The 22865-nt window shown below is 44.9% G+C and overlaps 1 long non-coding RNA gene across 2 annotated transcripts in view; it reads left to right on the top strand.

The window, feature by feature from the left end:
• Nucleotides 1-15217, top strand: part of LOC138672213 (uncharacterized) — an 83788-nt gene extending 68571 nt beyond the window's left edge. For both annotated transcript variants that reach the window (XR_011319644.1, XR_011319645.1), the window contains exons 2-3: nt 13814-13967; nt 14084-15217. This is a non-coding gene — a long non-coding RNA (uncharacterized lncRNA). The remainder of the gene's footprint in view (nt 1-13813; nt 13968-14083) is intronic.
• Nucleotides 15218-22865: the final 7648 nt, after the last annotated feature.

Below are 22865 nucleotides of genomic sequence, written 5' to 3'. Positions count from 1 at the left end.
TGGAGCACTTCATGCTTCCATCGGCTGAAATGCTTTATGGAGATGAAGATTTCATTTTTCAGCACGACCTGGCACCTGCTCACAGTGCCAAAACCACTGGTAAATGGTTTACTGACCATGGTATTACTGTGCTCAATTGGCCTGCCAACTCTCCTGACCTGAACCCCATAGAGAATCTGTGGGATATTGTGAAGAGAAAGTTGAGAGACGCAAGACCCAACACTCTGGATGAGCTTAAGGCCGCTATTGAAGCATCCTGGGCCTCCATAACATCTCAGCAGTGTCACAGGCTGATTGCCTCCATGCCACGCCGCATTGAAGCAGTCATTTCTGCCAAAGGATTCCCGACCAAGTATTGAGTGCATAACTGAACATTATTATTTGATGGTTTTTTTGTTTGTTATTAAAAAACACTTTTATTTGATTGGATGGGTGAAATATGCTAATTTATTGAGACAGGTTTTTTGGGTTATCAGGAGTTGTATGCCAAAATCATCAGTATTAAAACAATAAAAGACCTGACAAATTTCAGTTGGTGGATAATGAATCTATAATATATGAAAGTTTAATTGTAATCATTACATTATGGTAAATAATGAAATTTAACACTATATGCTAATTTTTTGAGAAGGACCTGTATACACAGCACAGCCCACACAGTGGTATATACACAGCACAGCCCACACAATGGTATATACACAGCACAGCCCACACAGTGGTATATACACAGCACAGCCCACATCTCATCCCCCCGATAATGGCTCCACACTCTCCTTACCTTTCCTCTTGCCCGCGCTGCTCCTGTCTCGGCGGCTGCAGTCTGCCCGGGACACAGCAGGTCTGTGATGATATGACGTCATCGCGCACCCGCAGTGTCAGAGGCAGAGCGGGGAATGATGGGAGAGGGAGCGTCAGCGGACGCTCTCTCCTCCATCATTGCATTGAACTATACCGGCGTCATAGACGCCGGTACAGTTGAATGCGGCGGCGGCACTGGCGGGAGTAGGGGGGAAAGAGTGCAGCGGCCCACTACTGGCACCGGCCCTTCTGGCATTTGCCAGAAGTGCCCGATGGCCAGTCCGGCCCTGGTCACCGCCCACACACTTCCCTCCTCCTGAACTGCAGCGTTTCTCGGACCCACATCCGCAGCAAAACTGCAGATATGTTTTACATCTCAATGAAAGTCTAAGGCCGGAGTCACACTACAGCGAGATATGGCCGAGTCTCGCAGGTTAAATACAAGCTCTGGCACCGGTACTCTGGAGCGGAGCGTGCGGCTCCATGTATTGCTATGCGGCCGCACGCTGCGCTCCAGAGTGCCGGTGCCAGAGCTTGTATTTAACCTGCGAGACACGGCCGTATCTCACTGTAGTGTGATCCCGGCCTAAGGGTGCAGAAATGCTGCAGTTCGGCACAAAAGAAGTGACATGCTGCGGAGAAAAAAAAAAGCTGTGTTTCGGTGCGGCCTTTTCCGCAGCATGTGCACAACAAGTCTGCGTCTCCCATAGACTTACATTAGTTGTGCACTACACTGCGGATTTAATGCAATTCCGTACTGCAAAAAATGCTGCGGATCTGCAATCAAATCCGCAACGTGTGCACACAGTCTTAGCATTTAGTGAACCTAGCAAAAAGGCAAGCAAAAAACAAGTGTGGGATTGCACTTTTTTTGCAATTTCATCGCACTTTGAATTTTTTTCACATTTTCTGTTACACGACGACATGGTAAAACCAATGGTGTCGTTCAAAAGTAGAACTTGTCCCGCAAAAGATAAGCCCTCACATGGCCATACTGACGGAAACATTATGGCTCTGGAAAGAAGGGGAGCGATAAACGAAAAAAGCTCCAGGGGTGAAGGGGTTTAGAAACATGGATATGGACATATCTATGGAAATAGATATATCTGTACCTATCTATCTATCTATCGATCTATCTATCCCACATCTATCTATTTATCTATCTCATATCTATCTATCTATCTAGTATCTATCTATTTATCTATCTAATATCTATCTAGTATCTATCTATCTATCTATGTAATATCTATATATGTAATATCTATGTAATATCTATCTATGTAATATCTACAGTTAGGTCCATATATATTTGGACAGAGATGACATTTTTCTAATTTTGGGTATAGAAATTACCACAATGAATTTTTAAACAAAATAATTCAGATACAGTTGAAGTTCAGACTTTCAGCTTTCATTTGAGGGTATCCACATTAAAATTGGATGAAGGGTTTAGGAATTTCAGCTCCTTAACATGTGCCACCCTGTTTTTAAAGGGACCAAAAGTAATTGGACAATTGACTCCAAGGCTATTTCATGGACAGGTGTGGGCAATCCCTTTGTTATGTCATTCTCATTTAAGCAGATAAAAGGCCTGAAGTTGATTTGAGGTGTGGTGCTTGCATTTGGAAGGTTTTGCTGTCAAGTAAACATGCGGTCATAGGAGCTCTCCATGCAGATGAAACAAGCCATCCTTAAGCTGCAAAAACAGAAAAAACCCATCCGAGAAATTGCTACAATATTAGGAGTGGCAAAATCTACAGTTTGGTACATCCTGAGAAAGAAAGAAAGCACTGGTGAACTCATCAATCCAAAAAGACCTGGGCACCCACGGAAGACAACAGTGGTGGATGATCGCAGAATAATCTCCATGATGAAGAGAAACCCCTTCACAACAGCCAACCAAGTGAACAACACTCTCCAGGAGGTAGGCGTATCAATATCCAAATCTACCATAAAGCGAAGACTGCATGAAAGTAAATACGGAGGGTTCACTGCATGGTGCAAGCCACTCATAAGCATCAAGAATAAAAAGGCTAGACTGGACTTTGCTAAAAACATCTAAAAAAGCCAGCACCGTTCTGGAAGAACATTCTTTGGACAGATGAAACCAAGATCAACCTCTACCAGAATGATGGAAAGAGAAAAGTATGGTGAAGGCGTGGTACAGCTCATGATCCAAAGCATACCACATCATCTGTAAAACACGGCGGAGGCAGTGTGATGGCCTGGGCATGCATGGCTGCCAGTGGCACTGGGTCACTAGTGTTTATTGATGATGTGACACAGGACAGAAGCAGCTGAATGAATTCTGAGGTATTCAGAGCCATACTGTGCGCTCAGATCCAGCCAAATGCAGCAAAACTGATTGGTCGTCGTTTCATACTACAGATGGACAATGACCCAAAACATAAAGCCAAAGCAACCCAGGAGTTTATTAAAGCAAAGAAGTGGAATATTCTTGAATGGCCAAGTCAGTCACCTGATCTCAACCCAACTGAGCATGCATTTCACTTGTTAAAGACTAAACTTCAGACAGAAAGGCCACAAACAAACAGCAACTGAAAACCACCGCAGTGAAGGCCTGGCAGAGCATCAAAAAGGAGGAAACACAGCGTCTGGTGATGTCCATGAGTTCAAGACTTCAGGCAGTCATTGCCAACAAAGGGTTTTCAACCAAGTACTAAAAATAAACCTTTTATTTAAAATTATTGAATCTGTCCAATTACTTTTGGTCCCTTTAAAAACAGGGTGGCACATGTTAAGGAGCTGAAACTCCTAAACCCTTCATCCAGTTTTAATGTGGATACCCTCAAATGAAAGCTGAAAGTCTGAAATTCAATTGCATCTGAATTGTTTTGTTTAAAATTCATTGTGGTAGTGTCTATAACCAAAATTAGAAAAATGTTGTCTCTGTCCAAATATATATGGACCTAACTGTATCTATGTAATATCTATCTATTTATCTATCTAATATCTATCTATCTATTTAATATCTATCTATCTATTTATCTATCTAGTATCTATCTATCTATCTATCTAATATCTATCTATGTAATATCTATCTATGTAATATCTATCTATGTAATATCTATCTATCTATCTATCTCTGTATGTAATGGAGTGTGGGTTGGACAAATGTAAAAGAGGAGTTGGACAGAAATGACACCACAAATCTTTTTGAAGAGAGAGGTGATCGCGTTGCTGTGAGGGTCTCTTACTTCTCCTCCCTGCAGCAGGCCCGGATCCAAAATGGCCACGGCATCCGAGTCCTGCAGGGAGGGAGGTGGCTTACCAAGTGCCTGCTCAGAGCAGGCGCTTGGTATGCCTGCAGTGCTGTAAGTCAGATCGCTGTGCAAACTGTCAGATCAGCGATTTGTGATGCCCCCCCGGGACAAAGTAAAAAAGTAAAAAAAAAAATTTCCACACGTGTAAAAAAAAAACCTAAATAAAGAAAAAAAAAATATTCCCATAAATACATTTCTTTATTTAAATTTAAAAAAAAACAAACAATAAAAGTACACATATTTAGTATCGCCGCATCCGTAACGACCCAACCTATAAAACTATAAATTTGTCCAACTAGTTAACCCCTTCAGTAAACACCGTAAGAAAAAAAAAAAGAGGCAAAAAACAACGCTTGATTATCATACCGCCGAACAAAAAGTGGAATAACACGCGATCAAAAAGACAGATATAAATAACCATGGTACCGCTGAAAACGTCATCTTGTCCCGTAAAAAAGAGCCACCATACAGGCTACAGTTAGGGTTGGGGCTAAAGTTAGGGTTAGGGTTGGGGCTAAAGTTAGGGTTTGGATTGCATTTACGGTTGGGAATAGGGTTGGGATTAGGGTTAGGGGTGTGTCTGGGTTAGAGGTGTGGTTAGGGTTACCGTTGGGATTAGGGTTAGGGGTGTGTTTGGATTAGGGTTTCAGTTATAATTGGGGGTTTCCACTGTTTAGGCACATCAGGGGCTCTCCAAACGCGACATGGCGTCCGATCTCAATTCCAGCCAATTCTGAGTTGAAAAAGTAAAACAGTGCTCCTTCCCTTCCGAGCTCTCCCGTGTGCCCAAACAGGGGTTTACCCCAACATATGGGGAATCAGCGTACTCAGGACAAATTGGACAATAACTTTTGGGGTCCAATTTCTCCTGTTACCCTTGGGAAAATACAAAACTAGGGGCTAAAAAATAATTTTTGTGAGAACAAAAAAGATTTTCTATTTTCACGGCTCTGCGTTATAAACTATAGTGAAACACTTGGGGGTACAAAGCTCTCACAACACATCTAGATGAGTTCCTTAGGGGGTATGCTTTCCAAAATGGTGTCACTTGTGGGGGGTTTCTACTGTTTAGGTACATTAGGGGCTCTGCAAATGCAATGTGACACCTGCAGACCATTCCATCTAAGTCTGCATTCCAAATGGCGCTCCTTCCCTTCCGAGCCCTCCCATGCACCCAAACGGTTGTTCCCCCCACATATGGGGTATCAGCGTACTCAGGACAAATTGGACAACAACTTTTGGGGTCCAATTTCTCCTGTTACCCTTGGGAAAATACAAAACTGGGGGCTAAAATATAATTTTTGTGGGAAAAAATTTCTCTTTTATTTTTACGGCTCTGCATTATAAATTTCTGTGAAGCCCTTGGTGGGTCAAAGTGCTCACCACACATCCAGATAAGTTCCTTAGGGGGTCTACTTTCTAAAATGGTGTCACTTGTGGGAGGTTTCAATGTTTAGGCACATCAGTGGCTCTCCAAACGCAACATGGGGTCCCATCTCAATTCCTGTCAATTTTGCATTGAAAAGTCAAACTGCGCTCCTTCCCTTCTGAGCTCTCCCATGCACCCAAACAGTGGTTTACCCCCACATATGGGGTATCAGCGTACTCAGGACAAATTGTACAACAACTTTTGTGGTCCAAGTTCTTCTCTTACCCTTGGGAAAATAAAAAATTGGGGGCGAAAAGTAATTTTTGTGAAAAAATATGATTTTTTATTTTTACGGTTCTGCATTATAAACTTCTGTGAAGCACTTGGTGGGTCAAAGTGCTCACCACACCTCTAGATAAGTTCCTTAGGGGGTCTACTTTCCAAAGTGGTGTCACTTGTGGGGGGTTTCAATGTTTAGGCACATCAGTGGCTCTCCAAACGTGACATAGTGTCCACTAATGATTGGAGCTAATTTTCCATTTAAAAAGCCAGATCTCAATTCCTGTCAATTTTGCATTGAAAAGTCAAATTGCCCTCCTTCGCTTCCGAGCTCTGTCATGCGCCCAAACAGTGGTTTACCCCCACATATGGGGTATCGGCGTACTAAGGACAAATTGTACAACTTTTGGTATCCATTTTCTCCTGTTACCCTTGGTAAAATAAAACAAATTGGATCTGAAGTAAATTTTTTGTGAAAAAAGTTAAATGAAGGGTTAATAAACTTATTGAATGTGGTTTTGAGCACCTTGAGGGGTGCAGTTTATAGAATGGTGTCACACTTGGGTATTTTCTATCAAAATGACTTCAAATGTGATGTTGTCCCTAAAAAAAATGGTGTTGTAAAAATGAGAAATTGCTGGTCAATTTTTAACCCTTATAACTCCCTAACAAAAAAAAATGTTGGTTCCAAAATTGTGCTGATGTAAAGTAGACATGTGGGAAATGTTACTTATTAAGTATTTTGTGTGACATATCTCTGTGATTTAATTGCATAAAAATTCAAAGTTGGAAAATTGCGAAATTTTCAAAAGTTTTGCCAAATTTCTGTTTTTTTCACAAATAAACGCAGGTAATATCAAAGAAATGTTACCACTATCATGAAGTACAATATGTCATGAGAAAACAATGTCAGAATCACTGGGATCCGTTAAAGCTTTCCAGAGTTATAACCTCATAAAGGGACAGTGGTCAGAATTGTAAAAATTGGCCTGGCCTTTGATGTGCAAACCACCCTTGGGGGTAAAGGGGTTAACTTATTTGTCTTAGGCTACTTTCACACTTCTGTCTTTTCAGATCTGTCACAATCCGTCGATTTTTGAGAAAAAATTTGCCGGATCCTGCTTTTTCCCATAGACTTGTATTAGCGACGGATTGTGACGGATGGCCATGGATCCGTCGTAAAATAGCGGTCCGTCGTGCACAGAAAACGTTCATTGTAATGTTTTTTGTTCATGTCGGAAAATCGTTCAGTGACACATCCTGCGCTGCCCGTCGTCGGCGACCTTCACACACTGGAATCCAGCGACGGATCCAGTTTTTTCCTGCTGAGCATGCGCTGAAGGATTTTCTAGTTCGGGAAAAATCTCTCTCTCGTCCCCGGACATTAAATTCCCGGAATTTCTGTATGACAGATCCGTCATTACACTGGATCCATCGCACACGTTTTTACCTATTTTCATGACGTCCGTCGATACGTCATTTTGCTGCACCACGACGGACCCCAGAAAACGGAAGTGTTAAAGTAGCCTTACTTGTTTGGAGAGAATTGCTCTGAAGCATTCTTTTGCATTCACCAAGTCCTTTTTGTCTTCTATGCTGGGCCCATAACCTGTTGCATAGTTTGGTCGCAGAGGAATCTTGTGAGAGTAGGTTATATGGGGTAATTCAAGTTTTATCTACACAGAACATGAGATACATGCATCAGCTTCTTAATATAGCCTAACAGGAAGTCTGAGAGACCTTTTACTAGCGAGAAAGTGAAACCAAAGTATGACAAGTACATGCATTACATTCAACGAAGCATATAACAGTAACAACATCGCCACCTACTGTCAGAAAAGTGTAAACTCCTCCTGCACACAACTAAGTCTGTATCTGTTGCATACACATGTCCTGTTTGCCAGGAGCAATGTGCTACCAAGAACCATGATTTTTAAGCCAGCTAAAAATTGATGCACATGACTAAGAATCATTTCCTCTTACATCAGAGTATTACTGAGCTATTTAAATGAGCCAATAGTCAGTATGGTTTGCTCTTACGAATACACATTTCACGATTATTGGCTCATCTACAGATTCCCATAATACAATGGCTCTTTGCTATGCAGGTCCGCAGCACAAACCATTTTCATTGTATGATGCTGATCTGTAGTTAGACTAAAGAGCAAGATTACAGAATTTACAAGAAGCGAGCCTGTGTTCTTGAAAATGCCAGGGCTGAATTTCAGTCCCATTCCAGTCTCACCTGGCATGGACCTATATTTGCTGCCAACTGTATCCTAATTTTGAAGGCAGCTCACAGCAGGTAAATTCAGCAATTATAAACGGTAGATTAGAATTATCTGAATATATAATTTTTTGCAGGTGAGATCAAACAGAAATAACAATTGAAGCTAAAACATGGTGTCCAATTTTTTCCCACAAAAAACCCCGCAAACATTTGGCAAACCAGCGTAAACACTGTAGCGATTTCACTCACTCAGCTGCGACGGCTGACACTCAGGAGACGTGTTCCTTTAAAGTTCACTGGGTTTATTGCTTCATAAACCATGTGGCAAAACAACAGAAAGCAAAATAGCCTTTAGTTCAGGCAAAGGAAAACAAGGGTCCAGTTCATCCGGCTCAGTCCTGAAGCCGAACCCACTCAGGAGGGTTTCACCTCCACACATATCTGCTGTGTAAAGGATTAGCCTGTCTTATATAGGACTAACCACACCCAGTAATCTATCACATGATTAGCCATGTGGTCTGACATCACCACAGGTCCTGAAACACAAATATATGGTTATATAAAACAACGCAATATTCCGGGCTACATTACAGCAACAAGGCACTTATGTGGCACATACCTCCCGTCGACTACACACCCTTTAGCCATGCTACATACCTCCCCCCTCTGCCTAAAGCCGTGGGGCTTGGCACTTTCTCCCACTAAACAAGGGATTCTTGATAGGGCATCCGCATTACCGTGCAGCTTTCCGGCCCGATGTTCCACATGGAAACTGAAGTCCTGCAGGGATAAGAACCAACGGGTGACCCTAGCATTTCTACCCTTCGTTTCCCTCATCCACCTAAGTGGGGCATGGTCGGATATCAGTCTAAATTTACGTCCCAGCAGATAGTACCGTAATGTGTCCACTGCCCATTTTATGGCCAAGCACTCCTTCTCAACGACTGAGTAGTTCTTTTCAGATGAGGACAGCTTCCTACTCAGATAGAGAACAGGATGCTCCTCCCCATGTAGTTCTTGGGAAAGGACTGCTCCCACCCCAACATCTGAGGCATCTGTCTGAAGAATAAACTCTTTCTTGAAGTTTGGGGCCATCAGAACGGGTTGCTTACACAAAGCGTTTTTCATTTCTTGGAAGGCTGACTCTGTTTCTTCGGACCACTTAACCATTACTGGTTTTTTCCCTTTTAGCAGGTCAGTCAGAGGCGCAGCCATCGTGGCGAAGTTTGGGATGAACCTCCTGTAATATCCCACGATTCCCAGGAAGGCTTTAACTTGCTTTTTGGAAACTGGTTTTGGCCACGTTTGAATTGCCTCCACTTTACTGATTTGGGGTTTTATTTCTCCGTGACCCACTATGTATCCAAGGTACTTAGCTTCTTCTTTACCCAAGGCACACTTCTTCGGGTTTATAGTAAACCCGGCCTCTCTTATAGCATCCAACACCGCTTGGACTTTCTCCAGATGACTCTCCCAGTCCGGGCTAAAGATGACGATATCATCTAGGTACGCAGCAGCGTAGGCCTTATGGGGTGCAAGGACTCTATCCATAGCCCTCTGGAAGGTCGCCGGAGCTCCCTGTAGGCCAAACGGCATCCGGGCATACTGGAAGCATCCATCAGATGTCGAAAAGGCTGTCTTCTCCTTGGCTTCCTGCGCCATGGGGATCTGCCAATACCCCTTTGTCAGATCCAAGGTGGATATATATCTGGCGTGCCCAAGCCTTTCGATGAGCTCATCAACACGGGGCATGGGATAAGCGTCGAACTTGGAGACCTCATTCAACTTCCGATAGTCGTTGCAAAACCTCCACTCTCCATCAGGTTTTGGGACCAGGACAATTGGGCTTGACCAACCGCTCTTGGATTCCTCAATGACTCCAAGCCTCAACATACGCTCCACTTCCTTGGAGATAACTTCTCGACGAGCCTCAGGAATACGATAAGGTTTCACATTCACCCGCACATGGGGCTCTGTTAGGACCTCGTGCTCTATGACCTTCGTGTATCCTGGCAATTCTGAAAACAGGTCCCTGTTTTTCTGGAGTAACTCCCGGCACTGCTGTTTCTGGGTTTTCGATAGCGTCTCTGCTATAGTAACCGCTCCAACCTCACCTTCTGGGTTGCTTAAAGGGACTCTGTCACCTGAATTTGGCGGGACTGGTTTTGGGTCATATGGGCGGAGGTTTTGGGTGTTTGATTCACCCTTTCCTTACCCGCTGACTGCATGCTGGCTGCAATATTGGATTGAAGTTCATTCTCTGTCCTCCATAGTACACGCCTGCGCAAAGCAATCTTGCCTTGTGCAGGTGTGTACTATGGAGGACAGAGAATGACCTTCAATCCAATATTGCAGCCAGCATGCAGCCAGCAGGTAAGGAAAGGGTGAATCAAACACCCGAAAACTCCGCCCATATGACCCAAAACCAGTCCCGCCAAATTCAGATGACAGGTTCCCTTTAATAATGACGGAGTTACTGTCGGCTCTCTATCTTGCCATGGCTTGATGAGGTTGACATGGTAAACTTGGAATGGTTTCCGTCTTCCTGGTTGGTGAATTTTATAATTTACCTCACCAAGTTTCTCGACAACCTCATATGGCCCTTGCCATTTGGCCAAGAACTTGCTTTCCACCGTTGGAACTAACACCAGAACTCGGTCTCCCGGATTGAACTGCCTCACTCTTGCAGACCGGTTGTAGACCCTGGCTTGAGCTTCTTGTGCTTGGAGAAGGTGTTCTTTCACGATAGGCATCACCTTTGCAATCCTCTGCTGCATCAGGGCCACATGCTCAATGACGCTTCTGTGGGGCGTGACTTCGGCTTCCCAGGTTTCCTTGGCTATATCCAGGAGTCCTCGTGGATGTCGGCCATATAGAAGCTCAAACGGTGAGAACCCTGTGGAGGCCTGTGGAACTTCACGAATGGAAAACATCAGATAGGGTAAGAGACAATCCCAGTCTCTACCGTCTTTCTCTATAGCTTTTCTCAGCATGCTCTTTAGGGTCTTGTTAAACCTCTCAACAAGACCATCTGACTGGGGATGGTACACCGAGGTCCTCAACTGGGAGATCTTCAGGGCTTTGCATAACTCCCTCATCACCTTGCTCATGAAAGGTGTACCCTGGTCAGTCAGGATCTCCTTTGGCAGACCTGTCCGGGAAAAGACATGGACCAACTCGCGGGCTATGCTCTTTGAGGAAGAATTCCTCAAGGGAATTGCCTCAGGATAGCGTATGGCATAGTCCAGGATGACTAATATATACTGATGGCCCCGAGCTGATTTAACTAAGGGACCGACCAAGTCCATGGCAATTCTCTCGAACGGTACCTCAATAATGGGCAGTGGCACAAGGGGGTTCCGGAAATGAGGAGTAGGAGCAGTTAGCTGACATGTAGGGCAGGACCTGCAATAGTTCACTATTTCCCGGTGACACCCAGGCCAATAGAACCTCTGCACAACCCTTTCCTGCGTTTTTTCCACCCCTAGGTGTCCACCCAAGATGTGTGAATGGGCCATGTCCAACACTTTCCGTCTATACGGACCCGGCACTATCAACTGCTCTACCAACTCCTCCCTTATTTTCGTGACCCGGTACAACAATTCCCCCCTCAACAGAAAATGGGGAAATCTTTTGTCTGCCCCCGGCTCCTGTACCACCCCATCAATAACTGTGACATTATTAAAGGCTTCCCTCAGAGTGGGGTCCCTATGTTGGGCAGTCCCAAAATTTTCACCGGTAACCTCTAACTCCAGAATGTCAGATGTAGGGGATACTTCCTCCTCATCCCCAACCAGAACACAAAAAGGAAAGCTGTCTGCCTCTGGGTGTGGCGATACCGTTCCAGGGTTCACTGGTTCCCTGCCAGGGAGCTCAGAACCCTTTCCCCACAAATCCCAAAACAAACAGAAATCCCGGCCAATAATTATAGGGTGCAACAAGTCCTGAACTACGCCGACCATGTGGGATTCAGTGCCACATGCCGTTTCAATGTCCACCCTGGCCATAGGGTAGTCCTTTGCGTCACCATGTATGCACCGCACTCCGACCTTCTTTCCTGGGAGCAGGTGAAGAGGAAAAGTGGCCCTCACCAGGGTCACTAGGCTCCCCGAGTCTAACAGTGCCATTACTGCTTGACCGTTCACCTTTCAGGACACGCTTGAGGTCCCTCGTTGGATGGAGAGTTCACACTACAGACTGGATACGCATAGTATGAACAACGGCGTCCCATGCTGCAGTCCATCTGCTCAGTGGCTTGGGAACAACGGGCAGCTATATGTCCTGGCTTGTGGCACCTCCAACAAATAACATCACCCGTGGGGACCTTGGGCACCACCTCCCCCGCCCTTTGTGACCTTGGACGCACCACCCCTTTTTGGGACTCAGCTGCCCTCTGGGACCCCCAGTACGGCATGGGCTGCCTCCCGAAGGAGCCTTCCAACCCTTGGTATCTCTCAACCAGTCCGATCAGCTCGTCGGCATTCTGGGGATCACCCTGGGCAACCCAAGACTGTATAGGCCTCGGGAGGGAATGGACAAACCGATCCATCATCACCCGTTCTACCATCTGTGCAGGCGCAGAGGTCTCTGGCTGCAGCCATTTCTGGACCAGGTGCAACAGATCAAACATTTGGGAACGAGGTGGTTTGTCCCGGTGATAGCCCCAGGAGTGAACTCGCTGTGCCCTGACAGTCAGTGTCACCCCCAGACGTGCGAGAATCTCGGCTTTCAATTTATGATACTCTTTGGCATCCTGCAAGGTCAAATCATAGTACGCCTTCTGGGGTTCTCCCGTCAGGTATGGCGCAAGTACCTCTGCCCACTGCTCTGGCGGAAGTTTTTCCCTCTCAGCGACCCTCTCAAACACCGTCAGGAAGGCCTCAACATCATCCCCGGGAGTCATTTTCTGCAATGCGCGTCTTACCGTCTTCCGGACGTGGGTGTCATCAGCCAAACCTGGGGTTGGGGCGCTCGCCTTGCCCTGGATGGCGGTTGCCAGAAGCTGCATCTGCTGCTGATGCTCCTGCTGGCTCTGTTGTAACTGCTGCCGTTGCTCCTGCTGGCTTTGCTGCATCTGCTGCCATTGCTCCTGCTGGTTCTGTTGTATCTGCTGCTGGCTCTGTTGTATCTGCTGCATCAACAGCCTGTTGGTCTCTTGCTGCCTTTGCTCCTGCTGGACCAAGTGTTTCAGCAGGTCCTCCATTTTCTCCGGCAATGCTTGCTGGCTTGCAACAGCCTTGACCCAGGACATTCAAAAATAAACTCACGTCTCCGCTGGGAACGCTGCTCGCAGGTCTCCACCAATTGTAGCGATTTCACTCACTCAGCTGCGACGGCTGACACTCAGGAGACGTGTTCCTTTAAAGTTCACTGGGTTTATTGCTTCATAAACCATGTGGCAAAACAACAGAAAGCAAAATAGCCTTTAGTTCAGGCAAAGGAAAACAAGGGTCCAGTTCATCCGGCTCAGTCCTGAAGCCGAACCCACTCAGGAGGGTTTCACCTCCACACATATCTGCTGTGTAAAGGATTAGCCTGTCTTATATAGGACTAACCACACCCAGTAATCTATCACATGATTAGCCATGTGGTCTGACATCACCACAGGTCCTGAAACACAAATATATGGTTATATAAAACAACGCAATATTCCGGGCTACATTACAGCAACAAGGCACTTATGTGGCACATACCTCCCGTCGACTACACACCCTTTAGCCATGCTACAACACATACAAATAAAACGCATGCTAGCAGTGATCTTAAAATACACGCTATACATGTAATTTGCATACATCATCCTTTACCTACACTACATACATTTTATATAATCTCTTACATTTAACTTTCCAGTGGGTGTAGTGAAAAGACGATGGAGGAGTTGCCAGGACCAGTTCTGCTGCAAGCGACAACAGCGTAGCAAGATTGGTGGTGTGGCCCTAAGAAAAAGGCCATACCTATATTATGACCAGCTCAAGTTTTTGGCCCCAGCCCTACATGTTCAGCCGTAAGTGGCTACCTTTTTTACTTTGTTTGTTGTAAGGTGCAGATTATGATTTTGCATACTAAAAATGTTTTTTACTCTCTGATCTCTGACCTTACATATCTGACCCCACTAAAAAGGGAAATATATCCAGCTCGGAGGTGCTGGTGTCCGGAGAAGAATCTGACATAGAGGCCAGAGCTGGGGGTCAGGAAGAAGAGGAGCCTACAGAGTGCACCACAACACCACAGCCCCTCGACACCTCCACCCATGCACCAATAAGCCAGTGACGCTACCGCCGTAGGTGGGCCCCCACCATCACAGGCGGTCGTGACGCTGGCCTAGCTATGAGTGATGATGGGGAAGAGGATTTTGGTCTGAGCCTGACCCATTATTTCAGGCATGTTTCCTTTTCTTTGAGGCTGTGGACCAGGGACGCTCACCAAATTGCTTTGACTGCTGCCACGCCACTAAATTCACCAATGGACATTTTTTAATTCATCGAAAGGAGGCAGCTTTCTGAGGCAAACAAAAAAATTGCCATTGGACCCACAAGAAAGGTACTCAGCAGACACACCATCTCAGCAGCCACCATCCCCAGGGCCAGCATCACAGCAGCAACTACCACCACCTCCAGTGCCAGCATTACAACAGCCACCGCAACCACCTCCAGTGCCAGCATCACGGCAGCCACCACCACTTCTTCCAGCGTGAGCATCTTGGTAGCTAACACCACCTCCTCCAGCGACATCATCTTGGCAGCCACCTCCAGCACCAGCATCACAGCAGCCAACAAACCCCTCACCACCATGTCTCCCGCCATAATCACCCTTGATTTGTTGGCATGGTGGCCAAAACACAGAAGATAAAGCCAGATGAAGATCTGGGACTCAGGATTTGTGCGCAGAAATGCCATCACATCCACTGAATAAATGTGAACCACAGTAGGAGGTTGGTATCTTTTGCCTGGACCAGCCATACCAACCCAACCTCCGGGACCTTCCCTCACTTACGCCCTATGTCTCCAGTCCTGTTGCATCTCCCCCACCTTTTTCAACCCCCAGTCCTGGTCCTGATTACAGTTCCGCACCGTCTTATAATTTGCAATGTTTGTTTTGTTTCCCTTTTTTGTTTATTCTTTTTTTGTTTCTTGAATTAATGTGTGTTTTTGTTTTTCATGTTTTGGTATATGACAGAAATGTACCTTTATGGACCGTAGGAAATACAAATTTGGTTTGTTCAAACCTGCTTGTTTTTTTCTTTGCCACCTTATAGAAAAAGGTAATTAAATGTATTGTTCAAAAATATCTGAATTTCACATTAATCTTGGGGTAATTAAAATTATTAGATTTGAAGAAAGGGGGACTTTAAATACATAATTATGTCTATAGGATGATCGACTTGGACCAGGACTTGGGACCTTATATTGACTTTTCATGTGTGGTTTAGTCTACCACTTTTGGCATTGTTTTACATAGTTAAACATGTTCTATAGAAAAAAATTGCATAGGATCTTCTTTTTTTCTTAACAAGTTGAGAGAAAGCAGACAGCTGGGGGCTGGTGTTATTATTCTGGGAAGGGGCCACTATCAATGGATCTTCCCAGCTCCTTAACAACTGCTCACAGCTGTCTGCATAGCCTTTACTAGTTATTAAAAAGGGGGGACCCCCCAACAAATGACGTGGGGGTCACATTAATTTTAATAAACAGCAAAGGCTAAACAGACAGCTGAGGGCTGATCTTAATAGGCTGGGTAGGGGCCAGGGATATTGATCCCTCCCAGACTAATAACATTAACCCTCAACCACACAAGAAATGGCGCATCCTTTAGATTCAATTCTGGCGCTTACCCTTGGCTTTTTCTGTGGTGCTCTGGCAAGTGGGGTAATGTTTTTGGGGTTAATGTCAGCTGTTTTATGTTTGCTGACATTGAGCCTAGGGGTTAGTAATGGAGAGACATCAATAGGACACCAACATTGCTAGCCTCGTAAGTTTAAGTTGCAAATCATATACCACAAAGTCTTTTATTTGAACAAAACACTCTCTGATGTAGTGCTGATGTGCCTACATGCTGCCCCCTTCCAATGGCAGGGACACCGACTCACCACCGCTGCCCCTGTCCTGCTCTTCCTACTCTTTCCTTGACTGCTGCTGCCCAAAGTGCGCGCACGGCACGTAGGTCCCCGGGCACTGTACTTAGGGTGCAAGCATGCTCACTCCTTCTTAAAGAGGCCATGCACACCATCCTAAAGCGTGCCCAGCCAATGCCTGGAAGACCCTTATTATTTAAGGCACCTCCACCTGCGTGGAGGTGTCTGTGCAACATTGCGAGTCTGTTCCCAAACACGCTTGCTAGTTCTCAGGTCCTAGTCTGATAGCTTCTGCTAGTGTCTGTTCATCCCTAACCTCCTTACCCATACTTGCCTTGTCAGTCTGTATATGACCCGCACGTGCTGTGCCAAACTGTATATCAGCCGAACCTGCCAGCACATGCCGTGCTAGTCTGTATATTAGCTGAACCCACCTGCACCTGCCATGCCAATCTGTACATCAGCCGGACCTGAATGTACCTGCCATGCCAGTCTGTGCATCAGCCAGATCCGCCAGAACTTGCCGTGCCGACCTGTGTATCAGCCATACGAGTCTGCTCCTTCCTGCATCAGCTGTCCTCACCTTCCAGGTTGTTGCTGCTACTAGTCCCTTGGGTGTCAGCTGCCGTGCGTCCGTGGTCTGTCATGGAGTAGCACCTGGTGTTCATCGGGAGCCAAGCCTAACCCCACCATCATGGGTTCTAGTGAAAAGTCAAGTGCTCACCTAGTCACACCCCCGGGCTCTCCTTAAACCACAGCACAGTGGTTCCACCACTCCCATTACACATAACCCTCTTTTACCCATTTATTAAAAGCTAAATAAAAATAAAAAAACAAAGTAATCATCACCTGTCTGTAAATAATCCATGCAAATTATGTCCTCCAACGATCCGCAGCTCTGCTACATCCAGATGGTTTGCTAAGCTGTGGCGTGATGCCACTGCTCAGCATGCCAGCCGCAACTCACTGACAGTAGCATGAGTAGTGGTAGCATCAATGTAACTGGCTGGGTGGTGGAACCACTGTGCCGAAACTCAAGGAAGATCTGGAGGGGCGTGACTAGGAGCCTCACCTAATATGACCCCGGATACGCACTGGCTAATGACAACGAGATCTGAGGAGAGGTGCTACTCCAGGACTGACCTTGGGTAGATGGCAGTTGACCCCTAGGAACAGGTAGCTGGGGCGGCCCAAGGGAATGTCCAGCAGATGCAGGCAGGCAGAGAAGATGACAGGAACCACAGGTGCAGACAGGACAGGCTGATAGAGAGATGAGCACTGGCAAGTGCGGCAGGCTCGGCTGCTGTTGAGGTGAGCACTGGCGGGTGCATATGGACTGGCTGCCATTTGGGTGAGCACTGGCGAGGGCAATTGGACTGGCTACCATTGAGCTGAGTGCTGGAGGGTGCAGCAGACTCAGCTGCCATTGAGAAAAGTAGAGGCGGGTGCAGCAGGCTGAGATACAAGCACTGGGACCTGAAAACTGACAAGAGTGTTGGGAACAAACTCACAACATTGCACAGGCAACTCCATATTGGAGGCGGTGCTTTAAATAGTAAGTCTCCTCCAGCTATTGGCTGGACACACTTTAGAAGAATGTGCGCTGCCCCTTTAAGAAAGAGGAAGTGCACGCGCACATACTAAGCACAGTGCCCAGGGACCTGCATGCGGTGCATGCATCCCAGGCAGCATCTGGACTGGGGCTGTGGTGGTGAGTATGCTGACGTCTCCTCAGGGAGAGAGGAACTGCAGGCAGAGATGCGGGCACTAATGTCAAGAAGATGAGAGGAGTTAATCGCCGATCAACTGAGGTAACCTTACTGACGTCACCACTCATAGCGTGAGAAAAGGTTTTTTTCTCAGTTGGTTTGCACCTTGTGCATATAAAGTTGTGGCCTGCCTTTTCTTTGAGCTTGACATTATATTCATGTGGTTCCCCATAGCTGTGTGTCTGCTAGCCTGTTCAGTCCTTCTCAGTCCTTATCCACATGCATGTCACTTGACAAATGGTAAGGTTTTAATATTTGAGGTTAGGCCTGTCCCGATTAAGGACACCATGAAGTGGTGGGATGTCTATTGCATTTTTTAATCAAAATTATGCTAAAGGGACTCTGTCACCTGAATTTGGAGGGAACAATCTTCAGCCATAGGGGCGGGGGTTTTGGGTGTGTGATTCACCCTTTCCTTACCCACTGGCTGCATGCTGGCTGCAATATTAGATTGTAGTTCATTCTCTGTCCTCCGTAGTACACGCCTGCGCAAGGCAATCTTGCCTTGCGCAGGCGTGTACTATGGAGGACAGAGAATGATCTTCAATCCAATATTGCAGCCAGCATGCAGCAAGCGGGTAAGGAAAGGGTGAATCAAACACCCGAAAACCCCGCCCCTATGGCTGAAGATTGTTCCCTCCAAATTCAGGTGACAGAGTCCCTTTAACTAAGCAGCACATATTATTTTCATGCACTATTACTGTTTATTTACTGCAGGGTGTTTTCTTATGATATTTCTATCTTGTGTTTTCACCATATGAAAGAGCAGAAGCGGCAGTGGTGTCCGACTGCTGTATCCCGGTGTTAGTAAGAGACAGAAGGTTAAGGGAATTTGAAAAGAAAAAATCATGGATGTAGGAGAGCTTGTTACACGCTGACCGTGCGTTCCAGAGGGCAAAATTCAAAGAGACAGAAGGCATGCAAGGAATATTAATCAGATTAGCAGGGTTTCTGAGTGTAGCAGTGAAGGCGTTGGTATTATTATTACAAGAAGGGCCGGGATTAAGAGCGATATCTCCTGCGACTAGGAGAAGGGGAATAGGGAGAGTGAGCAGATGGTTGAGTGATTTGTAAAAGCGTTTCTTGAGTTGTATGGTGGGTGTGAACCGATCTGTGTAGCTTAACATTGTGAAGAGAGCATGAGAGCTGTACAAAGGAGAATAGAGGAAAGGGGTTGATATGGAGGGAGCGTACAAAGTTTGTGACAGAACAGTAGATGTGAATGATTGCAGCAGCCAGAACTTAAATATTAGACTTCCCACTCTTACTGTGGTTCTTACCAATTCTACCCGTTGGATGGTTTTGAAATTGTCATTGTGGGACATGGCATCTAAGAACAAATTATGCTCTCTGCTATTCTATCAACAGTTTATTTATGTTCCAAACCATGAAAATATATTGTAAAAGCATCCGACCTTAAAAAAGTTTTTTTCAGGGGAAATGACCTAGAAAAATAATTTAAAAAAATAATAAATATTTTTCTTGTGCTTGAGTGCTATATTCAAGAAAAACAGAAATTTACTGATAAAACAGGCAATTGGAGCTATCCCACTGGAGGAAAAGGGAATAATTTTCTCTTCATACAAACCATAACCTCTTTGTTCTTCAATGTATGGTACCAATTGTATAAGGGCAAGGTTAAAAATCTCACAACCTGTGGCTCCTATCCAATTGGCCTCACAAAGTCCTTGGATAATTAACATAATTTGAGAAGGTTATCTTGTAGACTTCCTAATTATTCCCCTTTCCTGATTTGTTGTCACAAAAACTTAAAAAATGTTCTACTTTACTGTTAAGTAATGTTCTAGATGTAATTAATCTGGGTGCTGTATGTCCTGTCCCAATAGAAGAGTTTTTTATTTCAGCCAGGTAAAAAACAAGACAAATGGGAAGTTTTGCATGATAATAAACCTGAAACCCCCTAAACAAATTTGTAAGGTACAGGAAGTTCAAAATGAAAACTATCAATTCTGTGTTGAGATGAATGGGAAAGGAATTCATGATGTCAGTAATATACTTGAAGGACACCTATTATCATCTTCCTAATTGTCCACAGTCTCAACAAATTCTCTGTTTTGCTCTTCAGATCAATGGTCAAAATTACCAATACCAGTTCAGTTGTCCATCCTTTGGATTTTCACCAAAGTTGTTGCAGTAGTAGCTGCCAAGCTAAGGGAAATCTCTATAACTATTATTCCCTACTTGAACAACATCCTCATTGTCACCCAATCCAAAGACAAGATGTTAGAAAATATATAAGCAATATTTGCTCTTAAGTCTATCAGCTGAATAATCAACTGGAAGGTGTTGGATCTGTCTCAAGACTCTTGGAAAGTGTTTTTGGAAGTCCTGTTAAGGTACCTTTACACTAAATGACTTACCAACGATCACGACCAGCGATGCGACCTGGCCGTGATCGTTGGTAAGTCGTTGTGTGGTTGCTGGGGAGCAGTCACACAGACACCTCTCTCCAGCGACCAACGATCAGGGGAACGACTTTGGCATCGTTGAAACTGTCTTCAACGATGCCGAAGTCTCCCTGCAGCACCCGGGTAACCAGGGTAAATATCGGGTTACTAAGTGCAGGGCCGCGCTTAGTAACCCGATATTTACCCTGGTTACCATTGTAAAAGTAAAAAAAAAAAAAACACTACATACTCACATTCTGACGTCTGTCAGTCCCCTGCTGGCATCCACAGGGTTAAAACTGCTTTCGGCAGGAGCGCTGCTAATGCACGCGCTGCTGCCGAGAGTTTCCCTGCACTGACTGCGGTGACGTCACCGCTGTGCTCTGCTTTACGGCCGGAGCTGACACAGTGGACGCCGGGGGATGTGATAGACATCAGAATGTGAGTATGTATTTGGTTTTTTTTTTTACTTTTACAATGGTAACCAGGGTAAATATCGGGCTACTAAGTGCGGCCCTGCGCTTAGTAACCCGATATTTACCCTGGTTACAAGTGAACACATCGCTAGATCGGCGTCACACACGCCGATCCAGCGATGACAGCGGGTGATCAGCAACCAAAAAATGGTCCTGATCATTCCCCAACGACCAACGATCTCCCAGCAGGGGCCTGATCGTTGGTCGCTGTCACACATAACGAGATCGTTAGCGGGATCGTTGCTAAGTCACGAAAAGCGTGACGTTGCAACTATATCGTTAACGATATCGTTATGTGTGACGGTACCTTTAGACTCCCAAAGTCAGACCTTTTTTTTTCCCAGGAACCACAATATTGACCCTGCAGCATCAAAACAGAAATTTTCTTTTTCTTTGTTCCTCATCAATTAGGAATGCAGGAATACTTTGGATTGGACAAATAAATATTATGTTTTTAACATTGCATTTGTTATTTTTTTTAAGCCATAAAATTTTAAAAAAATTATTGAAAATAAGAAGTGTCCCAGAAAATGTGATCTAGCAGACTCATGGAAATTTGTCCGTTTTTTTCCATTATGAGAAACAAACGGATGTCTTAATGAGCCCTTCATGTTGATACTTGGTTCTTGATCTTAGCCTCCATTTGAGTATCCATCAGATGTGGCTATGATGCTGATGTATACTGTATGTCTTTTAATTTCAAATCAGTTATTAAGTACGAAACCTTAGCATGAATTGCAGTATAAGTGGAAACACAATTATCCAGCCTAGCTATTTAGTAAGGAGTAATTGTGTGTCTTGCATACCTATCTGTAATTGGAAGGGTAAAGTGGACTTGGCTGTGAAAACGAGCTATTGCACTACAGTTCAATAGATAAATACTTCTAAATGATTTTCGGGTCTTGATTTAAGTGTTCATTGCTAAACTAGCATGGAGTACTCATTATACTAATAGATGTCCTCTATTTGAAATATAAAATAATTTAGATTTTCTGCTTATTAGTAGATTTGAGCTTCATATTGGTGGCCTCCGGTCACAAAAAAATGCTGATTTGATTAAAGCAAATATAATAATACACTGACCTTAGCATACATTAAAAAAATCTTTTTATATGAACAATTTGCTTGTAATAGAAATAGTATTCCTATCATGATGGCTAAAGCTGTTGATAGATGTCACTTCAGTTGCTAGTGTAAGGATACAATATATGGAATGAAGTGGTAGTTCCAGCTCCTTAAAATTCAAAGTCTTTATTTTCCAAGTTAAAACTTCATAGTAATCAATGATGAAGAAGACCTGTGTAGTCTCGAAAGCTTGCAATTTGTTACCATCTTTTCAGTTAGCCATTAAAAGGTATCAACCACTGAGGACTCTCAATTCTACATAGTAATCAAAGAATCCTTGTACATCATGGATGCATAGGCAGCGAAAAAGAAAGGTATAAGCATCACAGCTGTGATAAAGATCTTAGTTGATCGAAACGCGTTGCTTATACCTTTCTTTTTCGCTGCCTATGCATCCATGATGTACAAGGATTCTTTGATGACTATGAAGTTTTAACTTGGAAAATAAAGACTTTGAATTTTAAGGAGCTGGAACTACCACTTCATTCCATATATTGTATCCACTGCCTGTCGGGTCAGGACGAGTTCTGCGCACCTGTGGTATCGGTGAGCTGGCAGAGGCTTTGCCTCTTTTTCTTTTGTTTTACTATACCGTGCATCTGGCTAGGGTAAGGAACCTGGCAAATGGGGCCAAACTGACCCAATGTTGAATCATGCATTTCTGGAATTGTGTGGAGCCTGTCATGCCGTTCTGTCTGTTTCTGGTTTTCGGCATGACCCTTTACTCTTTTCCCCCTAATTTTAGCTGGGATACTGTTGGCTGTTACCTGGATTGAGCCTTCTCAGTTCCCTGCTCTGCTGCGCAGTCGTTCATGGGCATTTAGGTATTTGCCCTGCTGCATACCTTCCTCATGTGCATTCCCTGGTTGCTACTGTGAAGCTGTCCGCGGGTTGTGAGGTCATTTGTGGCTGCTGCATGACTTTCCACGTGGCTCAGTGCATGCAGTTTCAGTCAGGTGCCCTGAGCCTCAGATCCTGCACTGATGGTGCTGTAATGGTTTCTGTGTGTGCTTAGGGCGTGCGCGGCCACACCTCCCCTGCTTTTATCAGGGT

This window comes from Ranitomeya imitator, chromosome 3 (assembly GCF_032444005.1).
Source record: "Ranitomeya imitator isolate aRanImi1 chromosome 3, aRanImi1.pri, whole genome shotgun sequence".
In the NCBI taxonomy this organism is placed as follows: domain Eukaryota; kingdom Metazoa; phylum Chordata; class Amphibia; order Anura; family Dendrobatidae; genus Ranitomeya; species Ranitomeya imitator.
Note: the sequence above shows the minus strand (reverse complement) of the source record. Positions and strands in the feature narration are given on the sequence as shown.